At 42.7% G+C, this 6,563-nt stretch overlaps 1 pseudogene; it reads right to left on the minus strand.

The window, feature by feature from the left end:
• Window positions 1-337: 337 nt before the first annotated feature.
• Window positions 338-3,686, minus strand: LOC101550406 (116 kDa U5 small nuclear ribonucleoprotein component-like; annotated as a pseudogene).
• Window positions 3,687-6,563: the final 2,877 nt, after the last annotated feature.

Raw genomic sequence — 6,563 nt, forward strand, 5'->3', positions numbered from 1 at the left:
CGGTTGGTGTCAATAAGTGTTAGCTTATGTTTCCGTAGCTATGCAGAAACTTCTTTGATGAAATCCCATTTTTTTCTGTTCACTTGAAAATCATATCTAAGATAAAACTTATAAAACACGAGACTCCCGGACACTGGCTCTTTATTCTTCGTGGAGCTGTAAGTTCCATTCCGATCCTTGGGAACAAAGCCAGCAGGAACGGGGCATGGGGGGCACGTGCCTCCCTCCTTGGGACGGGGGTGCCCGGCCCCTGGCTGGTCAGAGGAGCAGCTCCAGATCTCCACCCGGGAAGGGAAGCTCGGGTGCAGCATTTCGCGGCATCCATGGCAGGGCATCCTCACATGGGGAAATTGAGCATGTCATCCTGCTTGGCGAGCTCCAGCAGCACAGGGTCTTCGAAGAACTCGCTGATGCTCACATCTTCACTCAGGCCCTTCCGCCGCCGGGTTTTGATCATGAATTCCCGAGTCAGGTGGGGGGCCGCCTGGGCCTCCAGGGGCTGGATCACAATGCTTTTGTCCAGAGGATCTCCAGGGACAATCTGCCAGTGGTGGAAGACAGACAGGGAAAAGGCCTGGCCCTGGTTGTGAGCCCACAGATCCGTCTCAAAGCCGAAAGAGTTGATGGCAGGGATGAAAACTTTGATGGTGTGTTTGGGGGTGGGGGGGAGACGAGGATGGGCGCATCCCGTGTCACGTGGCCCCTGCGCCTGGCCAAGACAGTGTAAACGGCAGAAACGTAGTCCGCAGGGGCCTGCATTTCCAAAAAGTAGTACGGCTCCATCAGACGCAGTGTGGCCACGAGGAAGGCCGAGTAGACGACTCTTCTGGCCTTGGGCATGATCTGGCCCCCACCTCAGTCCAGGGGGTCTTGGGCAACCACAGCATTTAGGATCTTAAATTTGACATTTCGGATCAATTCATTGCACAGGGGACCCTCTCTGGTTCCCCACTGGAATCCTTGAAAGATGCTGTCCTTCACCGAGCCAAGAAGAGCCTTGTCCACCTCAGAGGGCAGGGTATTGTTCAAATGGAACGGACAGCCAGCAGATCCCAATCGTACTTAGTTTGGAAAATCTCTCGCAGCTTCTTCCGGTTCCATGTTATCTGCACCAACACATTCTCGATGTCCTCGACTAGGCCCATCTCGAGGGGCTCTGCGATCATGGTGATCTTGTTCTTCTTGTTGGGTGTCTCGGCAAAGCACTTGAAGGAGGACGTTTCCACCACCATCTCACAAAATATGACCACGGGGTCAGCCACCTTGATGTATATCTCTGAGTACATCTTGCGCAGGTCATGCATCACGCAGTCCAGATAGAGCTCACCCGCGCCCAGGATCATGTGCTCGCCAGACTCTTCCACCTTCATGGTGAGGGACGGGTAGCTCTTGTTGACCTCGCGCAGGCCATCCAGCATCTTGGGGAGCTCAGACGGGTTGACTGGTTCCATAGAGATCTTGATGACAGAATATGTGTTGAACTTGAAGGGCCAGAAAATATGAGCCTCCTCATTGCCTCAGGGTTTGCTGATGGTCGCCTTCTTGACGATGGGTTGATCCACACCTTCTATCAGAACCCAGTTGCCAGCAGGGACTCGGTTCATCTCAATGTGGTACCTGGCCACGGAGATCCACAGGCAGTCCACAGTGCAGATCTGTGAGTCTTCCTCGTCCTCCAAGGTGTAATTCTCTCCCAGTACCTTCACCAGCTGCCCGGCATGGATGGGTATACCGCTGAGCACCCGGCCAAAGGCATGAAACTGGATCCTATCGTCGGTGCTGTACATCTTCGTGGTGTGGCACATCAGGGACCTGTCGGGGTCACAGTCGTTCATGGCCTCACCGAGGTCATAGTCCACGCCATTAGTGTAGTTGTGCTCGATCTTGGGCTTGGTGCCCACCTTCGGAGGGGGATGTGCTGCACACACATGTCCACAAAGCCTGTGAACTCCCCGAAGTACTTCTTCCACACAAGTCTGAGAAGGGGGTGGATGTTTAGCTTCAGCTCCTTCTTGGTCAGGTGGATGCCGAGTTCATCCAGGATCCTTGGGAGGCTGATGTCCAGTCACCCGCCACCTGGGCCAGGATCTTATACAGAAGCTCCAAGATAAACTCCACGAAGCTCCTCTGAGAGCTGCTGGTCGGGGCCTTCTTGGTCAACTTTCACGTTTTGGGATTGAAGTAGATGTCACCAGAGTCTTTTAGCAAACTCCTGGTAGTTAGTATCACGGAAGGTTAGCATAGATCTTGTCAAAGGAGCCCAACATGAAGCAGATGCTGTACTGGGAGATAGAGAAGCAGACATTGCCTGGGAGCAGGGACAGGATCAGATTCTCAGCCGTGGAGTACATGCTGGAGATAGTGGAGATAGTGGACAGACTCACCTGATCTCAGATGGAATGCTTTCAGTTTTTCACCATTCAGAATGATACTGGCTCTGTGTTTGTTACAGATGGTCATTACTATTTTGAAGGTTTCTTTCACACCAAATTTGTTGGTAATTTAATGAATTGATGTTGGAACTTATGGAAAGCTTTCTCTGCATAAATTGAAATGATCATATTATTGTTATATTTTATTCATGTGGCATATTATGTTAATTTTTTGCATATGTTGAACCATCTGTGCATCCTTGGGATGAGTTCTAATTGATCACAGTATATTTTTGATATGATATTGAGTTTGGCTAGCTAAGATTTTGTTGAGAATTTCTGCATCAATGTTATTCAAGGAAATTGGTCTGAAATTTTCTTTTTAATTTTTTAAGTTTTTAAAAATTGTTTTATTTAATCACCATCACTGTATCACTGTCATCCCATTGCCCATCGATTTGTTCGAGCAGGCACCAGTAATGTCTTCATTGTGAGACTTGTTACTGTTTTTGGCATATTGGATATGCCATGGGGAACTTGCCAGGCTCTGCCATGCGAGTGAGATACTCTCATGAAATTACAAAAATTTTCATGAATGGGTTTCAGGTAAACAGTGTTTCAACACCAAATCCTTTCAACAATTCCCACTTCCCATCATCAATGTCTCCCCTACAGCCTCTGTTTGCATCCTACCAACCAGTCTACATCTATAAGAGGTGCTTTAGCTTTGCAACAATACGTATTATACTATTACTGATAGGGTTTCACGCATGACACTTTACAACCTTTGAGCACAACTTCCTGCTGGTTAAACACTTCCCTCCACCTTAGCCATTGCCCCATACCTATTCTATCCCCCAAACTCCTCAACTGAAATGTTTTCTACTGAAGACCTGTTCTTGTATTCTGTTCTATAATGATGGAATAACAAATGTCCATTATCTGTGTGTATTTGTTATTTCATCATAAGAGAGAGATGATTCTGTGTTAGTCTCTCTCCCTCTGACTAATTTCACTCATGATGATACTCTCCAGATAAATCCACATATTGGCAAATTACATGATCTTTATCTTTTCTTATGAACAAGTAATATTCAATTGTGTAAATGTACCATAGTTTCTATATCCAGTTATTTATTCTTGGATGAAATTTGATCTTTTGATAGTATCTCTGTATTCCTAAGGTATTAGTATAGTGTTCACTCATATGGGCTGTGAGGAAGGATTTCTACTCTTAAATGATTTGAAAGAGCTTGAGGATTAAAGGTAATAAGTCTCCTTTGAAGGTTTAATAAAACTTACCAATGAATCCATCTGGACCAGGCCTTTTGTTCTTTGGGAGAGTTTTTATTAGTTACAGTTTTCTTCCTTGTGATTGGTCTATTTGAAATTTCTATGGTCTCTTCGTTCATTTTTGGAAGATTTTATGATTCTAATAATATATTTATTACTTCTAGGCTCTCCAATTCAACAGAGTAGAGTTGTTCATTGCGACCTCTAATGATATCTTAAATTTCAGAGGAGTCTTTTGGAATTTCTCCACTGTCAACTCTAATCTGATTTATTTGGGCATTTTCTTTTTTATCCTCCTTACTCTAACCAAAAGTTTATGTCTAGTTTATTCTTTTCAAGGATCAGCTTCTCATTTTATTGACTCTGTATTCCTTTTTTGATTTCTATTTCACTGGTTTTTGCTCTAATTTTTATTATTTCCTACCTTTGAGATTCATTTTTTGTTTTTCCCTACAGGTTTTTAAGATGCATGTTTAAACAATTAATTTGAGCTTCCTATTTTGTGCTAATGTAATCCTGAATTGCTATGGATTTCCTTGTTATATAGATTTTGCTATGTCCCACAAATTTGGTACTTTCTTTTTTTATTGTCATTAGTTTCCAGTAATATTTTTATTTCTGCCTTTTTTACTGCCTTTGATTTTCTCTTTGATCCATTTATTGTTTGGCAGTGTTTTGTTCATTTCCCACTATTGGAGTTTTCCTCAACTCATTCCTGTGGTTGATTTGTTGCTTTATGGCATTGTCATCTAAGGATGGAGTGTTTTAATTTTTTTTATTTTTTTTTTAATTTTTATTATATCACCATGTGGAAAGTTACAAAGTTTTCAGGTTTATGTCTCAGTTATACAATATTCAAACACCATCCCTTCACCAGTGCCCATATTCCACCACCAAATTTCCCAGTATACCCCCCGCCACAGCCCCCCCCAACTGTATAACTGATGAATTTCACTTCATTTTCTCTCTACCTTGATTACATTCCATATTGCAAAACAATACTCACTATTGTTGTTGGAGTTTCCCCCCAAGGAAGACAGCCCTACTAAGGAAGCATTTGATAATTGGTTTGTGATTAAAAGATTGTATGTTTTCAGTTTTTAGAAAAGGTCGCGGCCGCGCGGCTCGGATGTGTTCCAGTCCCGCAACCCAGAGCCGTGTTAGTTGCTTCTCAGTGTCGCCAGGGCTCCATCCGGAGAAGGTGTGCCAGCTGTACCTCCTCCGTCTGGATCCCTGGTGTTGTTGGCCCGGATTCGGGTCCGGAGCATTTCTTCGGCCGCGTTGCTCACCAGACTGCCTGGCCTCTTCTCTGTTGAAGGTGGGAAGATGGGGATGGAGTGTTTTTATATGTTAATGAATCCCAGTTTGTAAAATAACACGCAACCCGGAGATTCTTCTTACAGCGATTTATTAAAAATCCTTCTCATGCAAACGGAAAAGAGGACGAACGAAGGATGGACTAAGGACGAACGAAGGAAAAGGAACCAGGGGGCGGCCCACTAGCTAGGCAGCTTCCCTCCTTATATACCTCTCGCTGTTTGTTTACGCCCAAGTATCTGCAGCTGATAGGCTAGTTACACCTTGTGGGCGTGACAGGACATCCTGTTTTCTTACACCTTGTGGGCGTGATAGGACATCCTGTTTTTCAAAGCAGGTGAAATTAACAAGAACAGGTGTTGTTTATGAAGCACCCGGTCCTGTGGAGGCTCTCCACACCAGTTATTCTAACACCTGATTTAGAGCTCTTGTTTCTTTGCTTATATTCTATTCCGTTGATCTGATGGTCAGAGTGAATTATTAAAGTCCCCACCATTACTGTGTTTCCATAAAGGTGATTCCTTTAGGCTTGTGAAAGTTTTGTGAGCTCTTCTGACCTTTCATTTTGTGAATATATATTGATGAGCATTATTAATTCTTGATCTATTGTTCCCTTAACCAATAAGTAGTGTTCTTTCCCATGTCTAATTAATTTCTTTAGATTAAATCCCATTTTTTCTGATGTGTTATGGCTGTCCCAGCTGTAATATACTTAGCATTATTTTGTATGGTTTTTTCCAACTTTCACTTTGAGTGCCAAGTACCCACTGATAAATCATTTCTCCTACTTTTCATTTCTATGCCTCTTGGCATTTAATATTACCCTACAAGATTTCTTTATATCTCATGTATGAGAGAGAACATTCTGACTCTGTCATCTCTGGCTGATTTCACTCAACTTGATACTCTACAGATCCATCCATGCTGCAGCAAATTGCATGAATTTATCTTTTATTATGGCTGCATCGTATTCTACTATGTACAAGTAACACAGTTTCTTTATTCATCAATCTGTTTGTGGGCATTGTATTCATATTTTGACTATATAGTTTATATAGTGCCACAATACACATATGAGTGCAGATGTCTTTTTTGTTGTTATTCTTTTATCATTTCTCCTGTATCTGATGTTTTGCTTCTCTCAGACCAGCTCAGGAGGCTCCCAGGATCTGCTGAAGGTCCTAGATAGAAGTGGGTCTTTGGATTCCCTAGTCATGTTGCATGAGGAATGAAGGGTCAAATTTCATTTCTTTTAAATTTTTTTATTAATACACAATGATTACAGCATTTTCATTATACAGTTGTTTCAGGCACACAATAGTCCAACACCAAACCCTCTATAATTTTCCACCTCACTAAAATAATCTCCTCAGGTTCCCTTCCACCACCCATCTTGCCCCCATGACAGGTATATTACAAATCTATTTTATGGCACCTGCTCAAACAAAACTTAAATAAATGTTTTTCAAAAACAATCAAATGGAATTATCAGAAAATAATTCAGCAAAAGTCAACTTGTGATGACTGATTACAAAATGATTTAACAATATAAATAATAGCGTAATAAATTATCAAAATGCA

This window comes from Sorex araneus, chromosome X, assembly GCF_027595985.1.
Source record: "Sorex araneus isolate mSorAra2 chromosome X, mSorAra2.pri, whole genome shotgun sequence".
Lineage (NCBI taxonomy): Eukaryota > Metazoa > Chordata > Mammalia > Eulipotyphla > Soricidae > Sorex > Sorex araneus.